Source organism: Felis catus, chromosome B1, assembly GCF_018350175.1.
Source record: "Felis catus isolate Fca126 chromosome B1, F.catus_Fca126_mat1.0, whole genome shotgun sequence".
In the NCBI taxonomy this organism is placed as follows: Eukaryota; Metazoa; Chordata; class Mammalia; order Carnivora; family Felidae; genus Felis; species Felis catus.
The window spans coordinates 18878000-18900428 of NC_058371.1; the positions used below are offsets into that span (position 1 = coordinate 18878000).

Below are 22429 nucleotides of genomic sequence, written 5' to 3' on the forward strand. Positions count from 1 at the left end.
TCATTCGCAGAAGGAAAACTTGAATATTCACAAATGTGTGAAAATATAAGCAACATACTTGAGCAATGAATGAGTCAAAGAAGAAATCAAAAGGGAAATTAGAAATTATCTTTTTAAAAAATTGTTTATTTTTGAGAGAGAAAGTGCATGCAGAGAGAGGGCAGAGAGAGGGAGGCAGAATTTCTGAAGCAGGCTCTGTGCTGACAGCAGAGACCCCAATGTGGGGCTCGAACTCATCAACCATGAGATCATGTCCTGAGCCAAAGTTGGACTCTTAACTAGGGCCACCTAGGTACCCCTAGAAATTATCTTGAAACAAACAAAGACAAAAAAATAATAACCAAATTTAACCAAAACTTAACAGGGTACAGCAAAAGCAGTACTAAGAAAAATTTATAGCTATGAATGCTTATTATATTTAGAAAAGAAAAAAATATGTCAAATAAACAGTCTAACTTTATACTCAAAGAATTGTAGAAAATAAGAACAAACTCAGTATAAAGATAGTAGGAGGAAAAAAATAAAGATCAAAGCACAAAATAGAACACAGAAAAAATAGAAAACATCAGCAAAACTAAAAGTTGGTTTTTGGAAAATATAAAAACATTGACAAAGTATTAGCTAGACCTATAACAACAACAAAAAAAGAAGACTCAAATAAATAAACTCAGAAATAAAAAAGGAGACATTACAACTGACGCTATAGAAATAAAAGAGATCACAAAAGGCTACCCTGACCAAATATAGCCCATAAGTTGGATAACCTAGAAGAAATAAATTCTAAGAAACATAGAATCATCGCAACCATAAAGAAATAGGAAATGTGAATAGATCCATAATTGGTAGGGAGATTGAATTAGTAATAAAAAAAAAACCCTCCCAACAAAGAAAAGCCCACGAGCAGGTATTTTCACTCTTGATTGTGATCAAACATTCAAAGAATTAATGATAATTCTCAAACTCTTCCAAAAAACTAAAGAGAATACTTCCAAAGTCATGTTATGAGGCCAGCTTTACCTTGATACCAAAGTTAGAGTAAGACATCACAAGAAAGGAACACTAAATAAAGCCCAGAGCCAGGAGAAAAAGGAAAATAATAAAGATTAAAGCAGAAATAAATTAAATAGAAACAAACAAAAAAAAAGTAGAACAGATTAATGAAACTAAGAGGTGTTTCTTTGAAAGAATTAACAAAATTGATAAACCCCTAACCAGACTTACCAAAAATAAAAGAGAAAACACCCAAATAGATAAAATCATAAATGAATGAGGAAAGATCACAACTAACACAACAGAAATACAAACAATTAGAAGAGAATACACATAAAAAATTATATGCCAACAAACTGGGCAATCTCAAAGAATGGATAAATTCCTAGAAATTCACAAACTACACAAACTGAAACAGGAAGAAATAGAAAATTTACATAGACCCATAACCAGCAAAGAAACTGAATCAGTAATCAAAAATCTCCCAACAAACCAGAGTCCTGGGCCAGATGGCTTCCCCAGGGAATTCTACTAGACATTTAAAGAAGAGTTAATACTTATTCTTCTCAAACTGTTCCAAAAAATAGAAATGGAAGGAAAACTTCTAAACTCATTCTATGAGGTCAGCATAACCTTGATTCCAAAACCAGACAAAGATCCCACTAAAAAGGGAAATCACAGGCCAATATCCTAATGAACATGGATGCAAAAATTCTCAACAAGATAATTAGCAAAGCAAATTCAATAGTACATTAAAAGAATTATTCACCATGATCAAGTGGGATTTTTTCCTGGGCTGCAGGGCTGGTTCAATATTCACAAATCACTCAATATGATATACCACATTAATAAAAGAAAGGATAAGAATCATATGATACTGTAAATAGAAGCAGAAAAAGCATGTGACAAAAGACACCATCCATTCTTGATAAAAACCCTCAACAAAGTAGGGATAGGTGGAACATACCTCAGGATCATGAAGCCCATTTACAAAAGACCCACAGCTAATATCATCCTGGATGGGGAAAAACTGAAAGCATTTCTCTATGGCCAGAAAAAAGACAATGATGTCCACTCTCACCATTACTATTTAATATAAAATACTAGAAGTCTTAGCCTCAGCAATCAGACAACAAAAAGAAACAAAAGGCATCCAAATCGGCAAGGAAGGAGTCAAACTTTCACTATTTGCAGATGATAAGATACTCTATGTAGAAAACCTGAAAGACTCCATCAAAAAATTTCTAGAACTAATATATTAACTCAGCAAAGTCATAGGATATAAAAGTAACATGCAAAAATAGGTTGCATTTCTGTACACCAATAACGAGGCAACAAAAAAGAAATCAAGGAATCTATCCCACTAGTAATTGCAACAAAAAACAAGAAATCTGGGGGAGTGGGGGAAGATACCCAGGAATAAACCTAACAAAAGAGGTAAAAGATCTATACTTTGAAAACTATAGAACACTTATGGAAGAAATTGAAGAGGACACAAAGAAATGGAAAAGTATTCTATGCTCATGGGTGGGAAGAACACACATTGATAAAATGTCCATATTACCCAAAGCAATCTACATATTTAATGAAATCCTGTCAAAATACCACCAGCATTTTTCACAGAGCTAAAACAAACAATCCTAAAATTTGTATGGAACCACAAATAACCCCAAATAGTCAAAGCAAACCTCAAAAAGAAAAACAAAACTGGAGGCATCATGATTCCAGATTTCAAGCTATATTACAAAGCTGTAGTCATTAGGACAGTATAGTGCTGGCACAAACACAGACACACAGATCAACGAAACAGAATAGGAAACACAGAAGTGGTCCACACTATATGGTCAGCTGATTTTCAACAAAGCAAGAAAGAATATCTAGTGGAAAAACGACAGGCTCTTCAGCAAATGTTGTTGGGAAAACTGGATGGTCACATGCAGAAGAATGAACCTGGACCACTTAAAAAATTTTTTTTAATGTTTATTTTTGAGAGAGAGAGAGAGAGAGAGAGAGAGAGAGAGAGAGAGAGAGAAAGCATGAGCAGTGGAAGGGCAGAGAGAAGGAGACACAGAATCCTAAGCAGGCTCCAGGCTCTGAGCTGTAAGCACAGAGCCCAACGTGGGGCTCAAACCCACAAACCGTGAAATCATGACCTGAGCCGAAGTTGGACACTTAACTGGCTGAGCCACCCAGGTGCCCCAAACCTGGACCACTTTCTTACACCGTACACGAAAACAAACTCAAAATGGATAAAGGACCTGAATGTAAGACAGGAAACCATCAAAACCCTAGAGGAGAAAGCAGGAGAAAACCTCTCTGACCTCAGCCGCAGCAATTTCTTACTTGACACATCCCCAAAAGTAAGGGAAATAAAAGCAAAAATGAACTAGTGGTACCTCATCAAGATAAAAAGCTTTTGCACAGTAAAGGAAACAATCAACAAAGCTAAAAGGCAACCAATGGAATGGGAGATGTTTTCAAATGACATATCGGATAAAGCGTTAGTATCAAAAATCTAAAGACCTTAGCATACTCAACATCCAATAAACAAATAAACCAGTTAACAAATGGGCAGAAGGCATGAATAGAAACTTCTCCAAAGAAGACTTCCAGATGACTAACAGACACATGAAAAGATGCTCAACATCACTCATCATCAAGGAAATACAAATGAAGACCACAATGAGATACTACCTCACATCTGTCAGAATAGCTGAAATTAACAACGCATGAAACAACAGGTATTGATGAAGATGTGGAGAAAGAGGAATCTTTTTGTACTATTAGTGGGAATGCGAACTGGTGCAGGCACTCTAGAGAACAGTATGGAGGTTCCTCAAGAAACTAAAAATAGAGCTACCCTACAACCCAGCAATTGCACTATTAGGTATTTCCCCAAAGAATACAAAATACAGATTTGAAGGGGTACATGCACCCCAATATTTATAGCAGAATTATAAATAATAAACTATGGATGGAGCCCAAGTGTCCATTGACTGACTAATGGATAAAGAAGATGTGGTATGTATGTGTGTATATATATATATATATGGTATGTATATATATATATATGTATGTATATATATGGTATGTATATATATGTATATATATGTATATATACATATATATGTATATACGTATATATATACATATATATACGTATATACATATATATGTATATATACATATATATACATATATATGTATATATATGTATATATATACATATATATATGGTATGTATGTGTATATATATATATATATTATGTGTATATATATATACACATAATGGATACAATGGATATATATATATATATATATATATACATATATACATACATATATATACACACATATATATATACATATATATATATATACGTATATATATACATATATATATGGTATGTATGTATATATATATATATATTATGTGTATATATATATATATACACATAATGGATACAATGGAATATTACTCAGCCATCAAAAAGAATGAAATCTTGCCACTTGCAGTGACATGTGTGGAGCTAGAATGTAGTATGCTAAATGAAATAAGTCAATCAGAGAAAGACGAATATATGATTTGATTCCTATGTGGAATTTAAGAAACATAACAGATGAACATATAGGAGGGAGGGGAAAAGAGAAGAGAGAGAAACAGATCACAAGAAATCTTAATGATCTTAATTACAACAAATTGAGGGTTGATTGAAAGAGGTGTGTGGGAGATGGGTTAGATGGAGGATGGGTATTAAGGAGTAAGTACACATATATCACTGGGTATTGTATGTAAGTGATGAATCACTGAATTCTACTCCTGAAACCAATATTGCACTGTATTTTAAGGAACTAAAGTTTAAATGAAAAAAAGACACCACAATAAAAGAAAACTGCAGGCCAATATCTCTAATGAATATAGATACAAAATCCTCAACAAAATACTAGCAAACAAAATTTAATAGCATGTTAAAAGGATCACACACCATGAGCAAGTGGAATTTATCCCTGGGATGCAAGGATAGTTTAATGTTTAACATATGAAAATCAATTAGCCTGGTATATATATCACATTGACAGAATTAAGGATAAAAATCACATGATTATCTTAATAGATGCAGAAAAAGCATTTGATAAAATTCAACACCTTTTCATGTTAAAATACTCAATAAACTAGGAATAGAGGGGAATGAACCCAACTTACATGAAAAGCCACATCTAACACCATATTGAAAGCTTTCCCTCTAAAATCAGGAACAAAACAAGGGTGCTTACTCTCACCACTTCTATCTGACATGGTACCGGAAGACCTAGTCAGAGAAATTAGGCAAGAAAAGAAATAAAAGCTCTCCAGTTTATAAAGAAAGAAGCAAAATTACCACTGTTTGCAGATAACATGTATATATGTATATATACATGTAAATAAAACTCTAAAGGTGCTATAGAAACAAAAACAAAAAAGCCCTGTTATAATTAATAATTGAATTTAGCAAAGTAGCAGGATACAAATCAACATACAAAATCAGTTGTGTTTCTAAGCACTAACAACAAACTATCTGGAAAGGAAATTAGGAAAACAATCCCATTAACAGTAGCCTGAAAAATAATAGAATATTTAGGAATAAACTTGGCTGAAGAGATGAAAAATGCACACACTGAAAACTATAAAACATTATTGAAGAAAATTAAAGAAGACACAACCAAATGGAAAGACATTGCATGTTCATGGATTGGAAGATTTATTATCATTAAAATGTCCATACTACCCAAAGTGATATGTAGGTTCAATGCAATCTCTATGAAAATACTTTATAGAAAGATGGAAAAGAATTCTAAAATTCATACAGAATCACAAAAAATTCCAAAGAGACCAAACAAAGAAAAAACAAAGCTGGAGGCATCATACTTCCTGATTTCAAAATATATTACAAAGCTACAATAAATGACAAAATATTAAAAATATAAAAACGATGTGATCCAGTAATTCCACTTCTGGGTATTTATACAAAAGGATTAAAAACAGGATCTCAAAGAGATATTAGTGCTTCCTTGTTCATTGCAACACTATTCACAATAGCCCAAATATGGAAACAACCTAACTGTCCATTGACAGATAAACAGAATAAGAAAATCTGTTATACACATGGAATATTATTCAGCCTTAAAAGAAAAGAACAAGAATTATGCAATATTAGATAACATGTATGAATCTTGAGGACATTATGCTAAGTGAAACAAGCCAGTTACACAGGACAAGTACCACATGATTCCATTTACGTGGACTATCTACAAGAGCCAGACTGATAAAAGCAGAAAGCAGAAAGGTGGTGGCTAGAGGCCAGGGGTGGGGGCAAATTTGGAGATACTATTCAGTTATATCGAGATGAACAAGCTCTAGAGATTTGCTACATTGTGATATTTAGATAAAAATACTGCTTTGCACACTGAAAAATATGTTAAGGGGGTGGATCTCATGGTCGGTGTTCTTAGTACAATAAAACAAAAATGAAAATTAGACAAAAACCACAAAAATCTAATAAACATTCCATTTTTTTCTTGTCAGCTTACCTGTTCCCAGGTTGATATAGAGGGCAAGCTACGTTTGCCATACTTCTAGGATAAAATGACAAGGTAACAGAGTGTTTAAGTGGCATCTCCTTCCCCAAACAGGACATTTCCACTTGGAAACCTGAGACTGCATGCACCAAACAGTCCTCCCCGCAAGATGTGTTTGGTCTTTCCGTAATGTGTGTCGACTCAGTTCCTTGTTCTTCAAGGTAGATTTTCTGCACCTCCAAGCACAAGACCAATGCCTATGTAATCTTTATATATTCGCATAACCCTCTCCAAAAGTCCCAGTATTTATGCTAACACTTTGTAAATAAGCACTTAGTAAATTTAAATATATTTCAAAAATATATGTTTTTCTTTTTTAATGTGAAAAGTTTTTTAAAAACACCATCTTGCAGAAATTTTTCATGAACTCAACTATCAAATTGTGTGGGGAAATATAAATATTAGTTTAATCAGACATGTGCTAGTGTTTTTCTTTTTTCTGGACCAAGGTCTTAAAGTACAAAAGAGAGTGAAAAAGTCCCTAGGGGCTGAGATCACGAGGACAACTTTATTTCTGTGTTCTTCACTGTAATTTTGACTTCACTCTTCTGACTTTGCCAAATACAACCATTTCCATATTAGGCTACTGTTTCCTATGATGAAACTCTAAAAATCCACCCTTGTATTTATATATAGCTTTAAATGAACTCAGACACATAGTTGTTTTAGAATGATGCAATTAATTCCTATAAAAAGCCATCTACTTCTGTAGCCAGGAAAAACAATGGCTGGAGCCCATGCTGTGCTGTATAAGAGAGCTGCTGAAAATACCCAGCTCTAAATAAGGTCGGAAATTTGTTGATTGGTCTGTTGGGAGTTTTTTTCTCCTTCATTTTCCAAAAGAAGGAGCAGACACATGTTCTGGCAATTTTCTATTTTTTCCTTCTCCCCAGATTTAGCTCAATGATTGCACAATTTTCTCAGGGCTCATCTTCCAGGAAAGTCTATAGCGAACAGGTATTTCCGTGCCAGTCTACATCAGAAGACAGTGGCCTAACAGGGGAATGCGTTACTTGCCCAGGGACCAGTCCACTTGACTTAGTTACATGGGTAAATCAATTTAAAGAAGACAATGGTAATTACAGAGATGAATCGATGGTCTAACCCCCATGGTGCCCAGGAAGCACCAAGGAATGGTAAATAATCATCTGATTACTTATAAAAAAATTCCACTCTGAGGACTTTTACACCACACTTCAAATAAAACTATTGAATTACCTTAATGAAACACAGTTTGAACATTTATCCTGTTTTGTATCAATGGGTTCTTAGTTTCAAGCGCACCATTTAAAAATTAATGCTAGGGTTCAGTTATGATGATACCTGCTCCAACACATTCTTGCATCAAGCATTTAGTAGTTTCCTACCACGAGCATTGCTTGTTTTTGTCTCCCAAGAGGAGTCGTGTTTCTGGACCCCTGATCTAGAAATGAGATTGGATGCACATTTGAGAGTGGATTAGAATGCTGGGTATTTAATTTGTGTCAAGCAACAAAGAATATATACATATATATATATGTCACACCAACGGAACATGATAGGCAAGCCTAAGTCAGGGAGTACACAACTCTCTAATTCACACAAATTAAATGTGGTGATAATATTAAGATGGCAGCCATGAAAGTCTTAAAATGTGCACACCATAAATTCCATTCTTTTTCCTACCTTAACATTTTTCCTGGCTACTAGAATTAGAAGTGGAATGGCAAAACTGTAGGCAAATAAATGACGGTGTGTTTAAGACAGTTCCCAAATTTCAAAAAAAAAAAAAAAAAAAGAGGTGGTCACATTTGAAACCATAACTCATCTGGGGGCAGCTGCCTTCTGATTTCCTTCAGGACTCTGGGGGAGAGAGAGAGAGACTGACTTAGAGAAATGCTAAGAGAAATCCTCTCATCTGTCACCTTCTTTGCATTTTTACTGCATTCATATTAGTTCATGCCTGTGTTCATTCTCATTTGGGGTTTTTTTCAGACTCCAGATTCTCCTCTTTTGACCCAAGTTTTTATGCAACTGTCAAATACTGCTTTCAGCGGTGGCGGGGGGGGGGGGGGGTTGGGACACAGCTATAATTAGGTTCCTATTTTGCTTTAAAACCTTTTTTAAAAAATTTTTAAATGTTTATTTATTTTTGAGAGAGAGAAAGACAGAGTGCAAGGGGAGGAGGGGCAGAGAGAGAGGGAGACACAGAATCTGAAGCAGGATCCAGGCTCAGAGCTGTCAGCACAGGGCCTGGTGTTGGGCTCGAACTCACAAATTGCAAGATCATGACCTGAACCGAAGTTGGATGCTTAACTGACTGAGCCACCCAGGTGCCCCTGCTTAAAAACTTTTACAAGTGGAAGTACCCACACAAGTATGATACAGATGTAAACACAAATATAGAATTATAGAATAATTAGAGGAATAATTTATCATCTAGCAACTGAGATTGCTGTCACTATGTGATTAACATATTTTTAGTGTTTTTGTACTAATCAAATATTCTACAATAAACTATTACTAATATAGTAATCATATATATAAACATTTAAATATAATTATGCTTATAATATGTTTTCCTTTTGGGGGTTCTCTTTTATTTTATACAATGGGTGCAGTAAGATGTACCTTTCATATCCCAATCTTTGAAAGACCAAAAGGGGTGTGGGAAAGAAAAGAGGGGAAAGAAAAGATGGACTGTAGCTTAGAAACACCAAATACAGTAAATGAGATGTTTAGGGTTTCTAGGTCATTGATTCCAACTTGTACATAAGCAGCTACATAAAAAATTAGGACAGAAAAACGAACTAGTAATGACAAGTGTTCTTTTGCCTGGTGATGTCCTTTGGGCACAGATTCTTAGAGAACCAGTGTTGTGGTGGGGATAGGGAGCTAGTCAGGGATGTGAGTTCATGATCATTTCTTCCTAAGAACGACTACTAACAAGAAGCTTTGACCAACCACAGGGAAGCAAAACACACTTCTATGGAAATGGTATGATAAGAACCAGGAGAATGTGAAGGTCCAAAATAACAGACCAACATTTAAAGAACACAATTTCAGTCCTTAAGGTGGAGTGGATGGAAGACTACATCAGTAAGCATGGAACCCAAACTTGACTAAGAAAGCGTCTTGCAAGATAAGCCTCACCCCAGGGCTGCCATGTTGGACAACCTCAGGGATATCATTCACATTATAGTTTATGTAACTAGTGCTCCTGAGGTTGTAAAGTGCAGTGGCCATACAGAGCATCCTGTCAAGTGTTATAAGTGCAGTTCATGTTTAGGGGAAGGAGTGCTGGGATTGAGAGCTACAGAGTCATAGCCTTGAAGAGAGGAGAGAAGGCAAAGACAAGATAAGCAGTAACTGTAAATGACATGGCACCAGGCACTGTGCAGTGATGTCAGGGGCACTAGATCCTTGGTCTGGAAGAATGGTTTAATTCAAAGTAGGAGAAAAAAACCCTTAGATACAGTATATTTAAAAAGAATGATGGCTCTGGTCTCAAATTGCTTGGGATGGTTTTCCAGCCGTGTGACATGCCAAACTTTGTTCGACGTACTTAACATCTCTGGGCCTCAGTTTTCTCACAGGGTTGTTCTTGAATCAGTAAATACCCAGGAAGCACTTAGAACAAAGCCTGAGCCACAAAATGAGTCGATAAATGTGAGCTACTGCCGTCAGTACTGTCCATCTCTTTCAGGCTTTACTTAAGAAGCATAGATGTGAGTCTGTGACTGGACTGTCTCAGAGAGTCCAGCCAGGAGGCATTGGAGAGGAAGAAGCAAGGAAATTAGGTGGGGACTAACACATGAACATTTTACTGTAACACTTCCCCAGGTTCCTCAAGCAGGCTACTGGATCTTTTTGGAAGTTTAGAAAGAAATCTTTCCACTGGTCCTCCTCTACTACCTTGTGCCTTTCTGTGAAGAGAGTAGAACCGATGCTTAAAACTTGATCCAAGACAAGTTCTTTGTCTTCAGATCTTGTGGGTTGATGTTCCCATTTTACGAGTTTGCTGAGAGCAAACACAACTGTCAACATTACCTTTTGCTGAGAGATAATTTTCATAGTTTAATAAAAGGTGGTTTATAGTTAATCAAAAGAATGAAGCACTGGGACAAAGATCATCATGTGGACAAGGCACTTTCTGGGAGACTGTGGGTTCTGCCCTAAGTAGTCCCTCTTCAATCCCTACTGCATAGGCTTTCTGGGTGGGTACCCGGCTTCTGTAGTGCAGGGTCCTCTGCTACTGGTGGATCTCTACACATTGGGACCATAGCATCCTCAAATGGTGACTGCTTGACTGTCAGTCAAAATGGCACTTGGTGCCTTAAGGATCGGTGTGTTGACACATATGATACTATTAACCCCCTTTGTCGGTCTTCCAGAAGACGATAACACAGGCTGCTATTGGCTGGATTTCAAGTGCTAGAAGAGCCTGGGATTGACTGCTGCAATTGTAGCATTAGATGGCAGTCAGTTAATGGGAACTAGAAAGATGTCACATAGTTAAAATTACATTCATTACCTTAAGAGTTCTAGGGGAATAGTATATTGCCAATAGTTCTTTTGTTTAAGGATCACTTCATTTTCCAGGTTCAAATGGTCAGTCATGGCAAAGGACATTCAGAAAAGGGAAAGGAAAACCTAGTTTATCTCTGTATATGTGTATTATAAGCTTATGAAACAAGAGTTGTGAGCTACATGTCTCTCAGAGTCCCTCTTCACCATCAAGATATAGGGAAGGTGAATTTAAATTGTTCTTAATGTTTATTCATTTTTGAGAGAGAGAGAGAGAGAGAGCGAGAGTGTGCGCATGAGCGGGGGAGGGGCAGAGATAGTAGAGGGAGACACAGAATCTGAAGCAGGCTCCAGGCTGGGGGTTTGAGCCCATAAACCATGAGATGGTGACCTGAGCTGAAACTGGATGCTTAACCAACTGAGCCACCCAGACTCCCCTAGAGAAGATGAATTTAAAACTCCATTTCATATCTTATGGAAAGCTCAATTTTCTCTCCAATAATTCTGTGAATTTGTGGATATGAGTATGTGTGTGTTTATGCAAGGGTGCGTGTATGTGTAGGAGGTATTATAATTAATTTTCTGAATCCTAATTCTTGCCTCTGTTAGATTCTTTGCTGCCATTCTTTTATTTTCATTTGATCATTTGTGCAAATGTTGAACTCACTCCTAACCTTAGGTTTCCACCAAAAACACAACAAAATGAAACAAAGCAAAAAGAAAAACAGTAACAACCACCAAAAAAGGTCTTTCTTTATATTTGACTATAAGCTTTTCTTGAAGATCTGGTAAGACAGAGGAGGAGTTTCATCACTGTAATGTGAGCAACTCAAAACTCAGCAGTAGGAACCCCTGTTCTTAGATTAGATTGGAAGTGGTGCCCATGTTTCATAATGTGCTGTGCTCTTCTCCCCATCTTGCTATGTAGTAGAGCAGTTAAAACTGGTTCTTCTAGGAGAGTCTAGCTAGCTACTTATCAAATTCATTTCATTTTTTCTTGGTCATATGTTTTCCGGATGTCATTTCTCAGCTCCTTTGAAATTAAAGCATTGCTGTTTTATGCTATTGACCAAGTCTCAAATTACTAAGACTGAAAATACGGCTGTTGTCCAATGCCTTTAAAGTGTTGTTTCATTTATTTTTACTGATTGTCTACTTATTTAAGGAGCAAAAGTAAATTCAGTCCCTATTACTCCATTTTGGCTGAAAGCAGAGGTCCAATTTGGAATTTCTCAGATGGACCATTCTAGCTCCTGATCTCTCTGTGGCATGAGGTGAGTTGTCTTGGCAACTAATTGCAGTTCAATTTCTCCCTGACCTACTTACTTCCCAGACAGGTGTTACTGGGATCACTTGTTAAAAAAAAATCACATACATGCAAATCTTCATCTCTAGGTCTGGCCACGGGGGAACTGAACCTAAAAACCTTCTCATACATAACTCTGTATATTCTTTCCCATCCACTTGCTTCACATGAACATAGAAGACAGGGTAGAAGATGATAGAGGCCAAGAGGAAGGGAACCTGGAAGCCTGAAGGAGAGCCATCTCCTTAATCACAAACAGCTATTTGGACTTGATGTGAATGAGAAACAAACAACCATTGGTGTTTGGGTATACAGGAAATACATTTGAGTATATAGAATACACACACACACATACACACATACATACTGGAATTTGTTAGAGTAACTAGCATTACTTTTACTAAAGTAGTACTCAAGTCCCTGTCAGGCACTTGTAAGTGAGTTACAAACTTCTCAGGGACCTCAACTCCATCACTCAGTCACTCAGTCAGTGGCTTCCATTGAGCCTGAGCACTCTGGAACTGGTTCCAGGTTTTCTGGCATGCATATGTCTCCCCTTTCTGAGATCCCGCCACCTTCCATAATGCTGCATGGGCCTGAAGCACAGGGCTCAACACAGAAGAACTGCAATTTGACCTCTTATTCTCCTCCTCTTTGAATTGGGCCATTCCATTTCTGCTTTTTAAAACATAGATACCCATTTTTCATTTTGTTTGCTTATTTATTATTTATTTATTTAATTTTATTTATTATTTTTTTAACGTTTATTTATTTTTGAGTCAGAGAGAGACAGAGCATGAACGGAGGAGAGTAGGAGAGAGGGAGACACAGAATCTGAAACAGGCTCCAGGCTCTGAGCTGTCGGCATAGAGCCCGACGCGGGGCTCGAACTCACGGACCTCGAGATCATGACCTGAGCCGAAGTCGGCGGCTTAACCAACTGAGCCACCCAGGCGCCCCTATTTATTTATTTTAAATATTTATTTTGAGAGAGAGAGAGAGAGAGAGTGCACACCTGTGAGGGTTGGGGCAGACAGCGCGGGAGACAGAGAATCCCAAGCAGGCTCAGTGCTGTCAGCTCAGAGCCTGACTTGGATCTCCATCTCATGAACCGTGAGATCATGACCTGAGCTGAAATCAAGAGTCAGATGCTCAACTGACTGAGCCACCTGGGCACCCCTCTTTTCTGCTTTATAAGCAGAGAATCTTCCTCTAGTGCCCCTCCCTCCAAGTTTGATATGTATTTTTTTACTGCAGTCCCATAGTTAAGCATGAACCTGCTAACAAAAACAGTCAAACTTAGCTTCACATCATATTGTCATATGAAATTTCAGGGTCTAATTGGTTATAGATACCTCAATTTTTTTTTTTGGTGTGGAAGAAAAATACATGTCTCATGTTTTTGTTTTGTTTTGTTTTCTGTTAATTATTATTACTTCAGAATCACTGTGCAAGTTAAACAAAAGGTATCTTGAGTTTGTATGAAATTTGCAATCCCTGGCTGAGGCCCTCCACTCACTGAGCCAATAGCTTTCCAGCCTGTTTTGTGGAAGATAGCGTCTTGGGGCTGAAAGTATGGCATGGCACAAAGCAAATGAAATTTCCACTCTTCCCATTTATATTTTAGACATTATAACCCACAAATTTGATTGTACTTGGTTTGCATGGAAAGACTGTGCTGTTAAGTCAAGATATATCTTTTCATTCTTTTCAGTTTCCTATTCTAGCACTAAGAACAAGAAAAGTATGACCATCTTAATAGATAATCCCACCTGTGGCTACAAGGACACTGTTTGAGAAGTAAAATTCCAACATAGCTTGGAATTAGCTGGAGAAAATGGAACTTGCTCAAGAAATAATAGCTTTCAAACACTAAATATCAAAGTGTATTTGTTGCTAAAATGTATTGAGTACCTATCAGATGGCAGGGCAGTGTATATACACTAATAACAGCAACCCTGAAGAATAGGAATTATGCTCATTTTCCACATGATGAAATGAAGCTTTTGGATGGCTTTCCCAAGGCTACATAGCTAACAGAGGTGAGGTTAAAACTCAACTTATTTCTAGGGGTGCCTGGGTGGCTCAGTCGGTTAAGCGTCCGACTTCAGCTCAGGTCACGATCTCGCGGTCCGTGAGTTCGAGCCCCGCGTCGGGCTCTGGGCTGATGGCTCAGAGCCTGGAGCCTGTTTCCGATTCTGTGTCTCCCTCTCTCTCTGCCCCTCCCCCGTTCATGCTCTGTCTCTCTCTGTCCCAAAAATAAATAAAAACGTTGAAAAAAAATTAAAAAAAAATAAAAAAAACTCAACTTATTTCTAGACATTGCGGACTTAAGGAAAAAACTGAGGAATTTTACAAAAATTATCTAAGTTCATGTGCAACATCTTCCCTAGAGAGGGTCTCATATTTTCAAGGAAATGCAGGAGTTCCAAAGACATCCTTTTCCTATCCTTATAAAAAGGCCTAATGGACATTGACTAAAAAGCCATAACTTCCCTCCAGTTTTGATTACATGTTGTTTTGTTGTTGTTGTTGTTGTTGTTGTTGTTGTTGTTTTCAGCTCACAGGCCGACAAATCATGGGCACAGGTCAAATCCAGCCCACTGCCTATTTTTCTGTGGTCTGTGGGCTGACACTAATTTTTGCACTTTTAAATGGTTGAACAAAAGTTGCAAAAGAATACATTTTATGACACAGGCCAGCTATATGAAATTCAAGTTTCAGTTCCATAAGTAATGTTTTATTGGAACACAGCCATGCTTGTTTGCTTATGCATGGTTGATGGTGGCTTTCATGCTACAATGGCAGAGTTGAATAATTGTAAGAGACCTTATGGCTCACAAAACCTAAAATATTTACTCTTTGGCTTTTTACAGAAAAGATTGTGCCTACCCATACTTTATGAGAATAGGCTTAAGGGCTACTCAGCTCTCCCAAGAGCCCATTCAATCTTATTGCCATTAGTTCACTAGTATCTTTATTCATTTATTCTTCTCACTTTAGTATCAAGAATTATGCTAGGCACTGGGGTTAGAGGAAGAAGGAACAAGCGAAGGCACGGGGTGACAAAACAGTGATAATGATAATGACCATCCTGGAGTAAACAGCTAGAATAATCACTCATAATTTACATGGAACATGAAGCAACCACTGTGTGGAGCTCTTTATGTGATTACCTCATTAAATGCTCAGAGCAACATTTTCAGATAGATTAGGCATCATTTATCCAATTTTTATAGATGAAGAGATTGAGATTTAAAAATGGCTATGTAACTTATCCAAGGCATCTAGCTAAACAGAAATTTAATAAGGATTCAAGCTTAGGTCCATCTTATTGCTGGGTAGATGTGTTTTTATAGGCATTGTAATGTCACAAATATCTAACAAAATATGTGTTGTTATTAGAATAATTTTTTAATAATACGCTAGCAGTCGAGTGCTTTATCAATAGAATCAAATTTTAACATCTGTGATGTCAGAAAGGTGTGGGTTTAATTTATGTTTGGATTTATTTGTATTGATAGGGATATCAGGAACCTGAAATGTTCTTTACTTCTAAGTAAAACCCTGTAACAATGGCAGAAGAGCTCTCCTCCTTTGTTCTATTATTATCTGCCCACATCCAGTCCCCATAGGGTAGAGAAGATGAGCCAGAGCCACTGGAAATGGGATTTTGGAGTATGGGTAAAATCCATATCCTAATTTTTCTGTGTAGATGTTTATAATGATTCCTCTTTTTCATTTTTTAAAATTTATTTTTCAGAATGTTCTAAGTAGCTACATGTGGAATTTCTGTTCTGTTACATCAAATAAGGTATTTTTTAAGTTTATTTATTTTGAGAGAGGGAGAGAGAGAGCATGCAAGGGTGAGCAGGGAAGGGCCAGAGAGAGAGGGAGAGAGAGAATCCCAATCAGGCTCCGTGCTGTCAGCGCAGAACAAGACATGAGGATAGAACTCATGAACTGTGAGATCATGACCTGAGTCGAAAGCAGAAGTTAGACACTTAACCAACTGAGACACCCAGGTGCCCCAAGTGAGGTATTATTTAATTCAGTTTTATAAATACACCGAAAAATAAGACTCAGAGAATTGTAATAACTTGACTAACATCATACAAACTAGCCAGTAATATAAAAGGGGAGTTAAGACCAGGTTTGATATTATAAAAATCAAATAAAAACACAAACATAAAACCCTTTGTGCCTTAACATGTGATAGGCTGTATTCCATGAACAAAATCATGTAATGGTGAGTGTTTTCATGTGGCTGAGTAAAAGGCAGATGGATAAGAATGGTAGAAAATAAAGCCAGAGAAATAATTGGAGTACTCCATCATCTTCTTAAATCCTACTTTGAAGTTTACCTGGGGAAGCTTTTAATTTCAACTATCAAAACAAAAACCCAACTCATTAGTGAATAGCATTATGTGTATATCTTCATTTCTTTTTTTCCCCAAGTTTTTATTTAAATTCTAGTTAGTTAACATACAGTTTAATATTTTTTAAAAAAATTTTTTTTTCAACGTTTTTTTATTTATTTTTGGGACAGAGAGAGACAGAGCATGAACGGGGGAGGGGCAGAGAGAGAGGGAGACACAGAATCGGAAACAGGCTCCAGGCTCTGAGCCATCAGCCCAGAGCCTGACGTGGGGCTCGAACTCACAGACCGCGAGATCGTGACCTGGCTGAAGTCGGACGCTTAACCGACTGCGCCACCTAGGCGCCCCCTACAGTTTAATATTAATTTCAGGTGTAGAATGTAGTGATTCATCACTTCCATACAACGTCCAGTACTCATCACAAGTGTCCTCCTTAATCCCCATCACCTTTTTCACCCATCCCCACCCCCTACCCAACTCCCCTCCAGTGACCATCAGTTTGTTCTCTAAGAGTCTGTTGTTTGGTTTGTCTCTCTTTCTCCCCTGCCCGTGTTCATTTTTGTTTCTTAAATTCCACATAGTGAGTGAAATCATGTGGTATTTGTCTTTCTCTAACTTATTTCACTTAGCGTAATACTCTCTAACAGAATCTTTTCTCCTTCTTTATTTTCAGAATAAGGAATGTTTTCTTTAAGAGTAATGCATTTCTCACCCTTACCTTCTTCATTAGCATTGTGGCTAACCTTGTTCCGCACACTGCTCTCTACCTTTAACAACGTTTAAGTCATGTAATTATGCCATTGATTAGAGGGAAGGGGAAGATTATGCATCCCTTTCCCCTCTACGCCCTGGAAGAATTCAGTGTATAATGCTTCTTCTAGTCATTACATAGAAATGAGTTAAGATGTCTCCATAAGTCAAGTTAAAACAGAAAGATATGATATGGATGGGATCTGAAGTGTGACTTATTTTAAGAGATCTGTACATCATTAACTAATAGGAAATACCTAATCCTAATTAAGTTTTCTATGGAAGTGTCTCTTGAAAATATGATGAAAGTTACAAAAATATGTTGTGACTACATCAAGTTCATTGTAAATGTTCTTAAGAAGAGGAAAAAAGTTGTAATCAAAGAGACACTGTCTATGTGGAAAAGGAAAAATTAAAGCACAGATTTAGGAAGGATTAATTCATTTCTGTCCAGTGTAGGCATAGAGTTTCTGGCAGAATTACATCCTCAGTTGTGTCATAAGAATTTTTTTTTTTAATAGGGGTGCCTGGGTGGCTCAGTCGGTTAAGCGTCCAACTTCAGCCTGGGTCATGATCTTGCCATTCCCAAGTTCAAGCCCCGTGTTGGGGTCTGTGCTGACAGCTCAGAGCCTGGAGCCTGATTCAGATTCTGTGTCTGCCTCTTTCTCTCTGCCCCTCCCCTACTCACACTCTGTCTCTCTCTCTCAAAAATAAATATTAACAAAAAAAAGATTTTTTTGTTTTCAAATTTCACCATGATAATAAATATCTCTCAAGATTATCTTCCTTCATTTACTTGAGGCCCATGTTGAGTAATAAAGACTTCAAAGATTAATTCCTTTTCCATAGTATATTGAGAACCCAGAGAGTGGACATCAGTGTTCAAGTAGCTAAAAGTAAATAAATTTTCATCCTAGTTAACCCTCATAATTCATTAGAGTTCACCTGTCTTATTGAGCTTATTCAATGCGGTGCTTCCTGATATTTGTTCAGTTTTGGACAAGTCCCTCATGTGTGATGAGTCAAGGAGGGAGTGGCCAGCCGGCAGTGCAGGGCTGATAATGAGATTCCTTCCGTGACAGCTCTGTGGCTCCAACAATACACTTTTACAATATTTTGCTTTCTTATCTACGTAGCTCTTTTGAATAACCATATTTAAATACCCACGACACTGCTGGCCAGTGTATTTATTTAGAAGGCCCATATTCTAAATTCATCAAAGAACATAAAAATACAGGACCTACTAATTTGTGCTTATTGCATTACTGATGAAAAAATTAGCAGGTAGACTGATGTATGTTCCATATTTAACTCCAGCTTTAGAGACAACAGAATCGTATCTTAGTGATAAAGAGAGAGGTAGGCGGAAAGCGAAAGCAGCTTTCATACCGCGTTTCCCACTGAGGTGAAACCAAAGAGGTCAGGAAACTTCAGCAGCGTTGTTTATATCAGTAGATGAACTATTTCAACAAGTAGCATTTAACTACATCTGTCTATTTCTTAGGATTTGGTATCATTTCAAAGTTCAGTTCGTAAGTTCATTCAATTTTGAACTATCCATATAAACTTGTTTTTAATGAGAGATGACCTCCCAGATCTCCCATACCATCTCACAGGATGTGACTGGAGTCCAATTTGAGATGTTCACATCAGTAAGGACTACTAGTATAGTTCATCAATCTTGTTAATGAGCTGACTATTGGCCTCTCTCTGGTGTCACATCCTGGCACCCTTGATCTTTCACAGAAAGGAATTAGTGCTGGCATTCAGTGGAAAGCTCCAAATGGGCTTAATTGGAAATTTTCGGGATAAGATAGAATGTTCAATTTTTAGCTTAATGATGATGCTGGGACTATAAACATACCAGATTTGAGTTCAGTTAAGGTAATTACGTGGGCAAAAATGAAAGTGCAATTAGGCTACTCCAGCCTCTACTAAGTGCAATTATTGAGAACACTAACCTGGAGAAAATAGGTTCATTCTTTGAATTTGTTCTTTAAATTTTAGTATGCCTCACAGATTTGCTCCTTCTATTCTTATTCAGTGGGGGTCCCGGAAGGTGAGGGGGGAAGAACTAACCAAGACACTCCCCAAACAATAATTTCAACTGTTCTTCCTTTTACAAGGAACATGGTGCTAAAAAGTCCTAAAAATACTTAAAAAAAAAAAGATAGCTTTCTTAAGTATTGTTTTTTTGTAAACAATGAGGTAAAAAATGAGAGAAGTGTATTTTTTGTGTAGAAGTTATTAGGTTGAAAGAAGAGTCAGGATGTAGAAGAGAAAACAAATTGTCATAAAAGTTGTCAACTTCTGCCAGGTTAGTTATTTCCAAGTTAATTATTATTTTTTTTAATTAAAAAAAATTTTTTTAACATTTATTTATTTTTGAGACAGAGACAGAGCATGAACGGGGGAGGGGCAGAGAGAGAGGGAGACACAGAATGGAAACAGGCTCCAGGCTCTGAGCCATCAGCCCAGAGCCCGATGCGGGGCTCGAACTCACGGACCGTGAGATCGTGACCTGAGCTGAAGTCGGACGCACAACCGACTGAGCCACCCAGGCGCCCCCCAAGTTAATTATTAATAAATCCATAACTTTGTCATAAAAAATTCTTTCTAAACCATTCCCAGTATCTAGACCACAACATGGTTAGTCTGATCACTTTGATTCTTGGAACAACTGAACGAGGCCGAGTTTATGACAAGACCTGGATGGTGGCAAAGGCCGTAAAGATTAAAATATATACCTGGCCATTTTAGTTTGTCACACAAACTAAATTATATCCATTTCTAATGATATCCATTTCTAATGATATCCATTTCTAAATACAAAATTATATCCATTTCTAAAATATCAATTTGACAGAGTTGCTAGTTTAAGAAAATCTAAGTAGACCTTGGCAAGGAATTTTGAATTGTCTAAAACTTGGTGGTTGTAGGGTCTTTAATGCATGAAGAGGACATGGTTCCTCATAATAGTTCTTCTCCAACTATACCTGGTGCCAACCTATGTCTTCTCAGGTTCTTTTTGTTGTACCACCTTCACCTTTTATAAACATGTTTTATCATGAACTGTCTTACTGGGAGTCCTTTTCATACACCAACTTCAAAGACCTTTCCTAAAATTATATATATATATGTGTGTGTATATATGTGTATATATGTGTGTGTGTATATATACATATATATACATATATACACACACACATATATATGTGTGTATATATATACATACACACATATATATACACACATATACATATATGTGTGTGTATTTATATACATACTTATTCATATGTATACATACAGTATGATGCATTTCTGTTTCAAAATTTAATATTTAAAGGAAAATATATATAAGCACATATACATCCACATTTATGTACATATATGTGTGTGTATGTATATATATATATACATACACACACATATTGTATCATACTTTTTTTCCCAATAAAATATACATTTGTCAAAATATAACAAGTAAGGTAGTAAGGCTGGGAAGCTAAATTATTACTTCTTCTAGATTACATACAGGAACATTTTTCATTTCACAAAATTTTTCATCCATTTTACTATTTTTCTGACATTATAAAAGATTTTGTTGGGGTGCCTGGGTGGCTCAGTCAGGCATCCGACTTCAGCTCAGGTCATTATCGCACGGTTTGTGAGTTTGAGCCCCGCATCAAGCTCTGTGCTAACAGCTTGCTAGGAGCTCAGAACTCAGAGCCTGGAGCCTGCTTTGGATTCTAGGTTTCCCTCTCCCTCTCCCTCTGCGCCTCCATGGCTCATCCTCTGTCTCTCTTTCTCTCTTTTTCAAAAAAAAAAACATTAAAAAAATATTTTGTCTACTGAATCAACTACATTTACTAAGTAACAAAAATGATAGTTTTCTAATTACCATGCACTGTATGCTTAATTTCATATTATTTTGTTTAATTCATGGAATGATCTTTGAAGGTAAGAAAACAATTTTCATTTTGTAAAGGAAAAAATGAAGGTTTATTAAATGTGTGACTATTAAGAGGCTGAAACAATGGGCCTTTCCTTCTCAGTTTGTGGAAGCACATACGTAGTTAATAGCTTGCACACACACTGCACACTGTAGTTAGACTGAGATTTGAAATCTTATTCTATTACTTCTAGCTATGCAACCTTGCACAAGATACTTCATTCACTTGTCTAATCCTTTGTGAATTCCTCTCTAAAAGGGAATAAATAGCACTATCACCTCCTGGGATATATTCCTAAGGTTTAAATGGGATAATGCGTGCACTTTTTTAAGTGTCATGCCTGGAAATTTTTAAATTCCCAAAAAATGTTTATATTTTTACAAGCATAAAGGTAGTATAAATTTAGCCCAAGGAAGATACTTGATATTTTGAATTATCTTGTGCATGCTTAACATGGGTGCATGTCTATGCACCTCAGCTTTTTGAATGCACACACAAAAATGAAATCAAATCTTACAACTCTTGGAATCCTGAAAGCCCAGGCTGAAAACTTTCCCCAAGAGCATGGCTTACCAGTTACTTTTTAATCTCTTGATCTCTAAATATTACTAAAATGTTAACATCACAACAGTAAAGGATAAGTGGGCTAATGACGGAGTCGTGCAGAGCATTCTGAAAATGCCCAGATAGTAAACATTTAAAATGGAGCTTTAAGTAGCTTAGTTGTATGTTTTTAACTTATGTCTAGCATAAATTATGACTGGAAATCCTATGAAATGTTTCAGATTACATGATAGATTCAAAAGTCAAAGCAATTATATCAGTTTGCTAAGGCTGACGTAACAAATGAGTGACTGAAACAACAGAGATGCATTGTCTCACAGTTCTGGAGACCAGCTTGTTGGCAGGACTGGTTTTTCCTGACGACT

The 22429-nt window shown here is 36.8% G+C and overlaps 1 long non-coding RNA gene across 1 annotated transcript in view; it reads right to left on the minus strand.

Moving 5' to 3' along the window:
• The window catches only part of LOC123384779, a 174875-nt gene that overhangs the window by 133116 nt on the left and 19330 nt on the right, over positions 1 to 22429 (minus strand). The gene's annotated exons all lie outside the window — the stretch shown is intronic.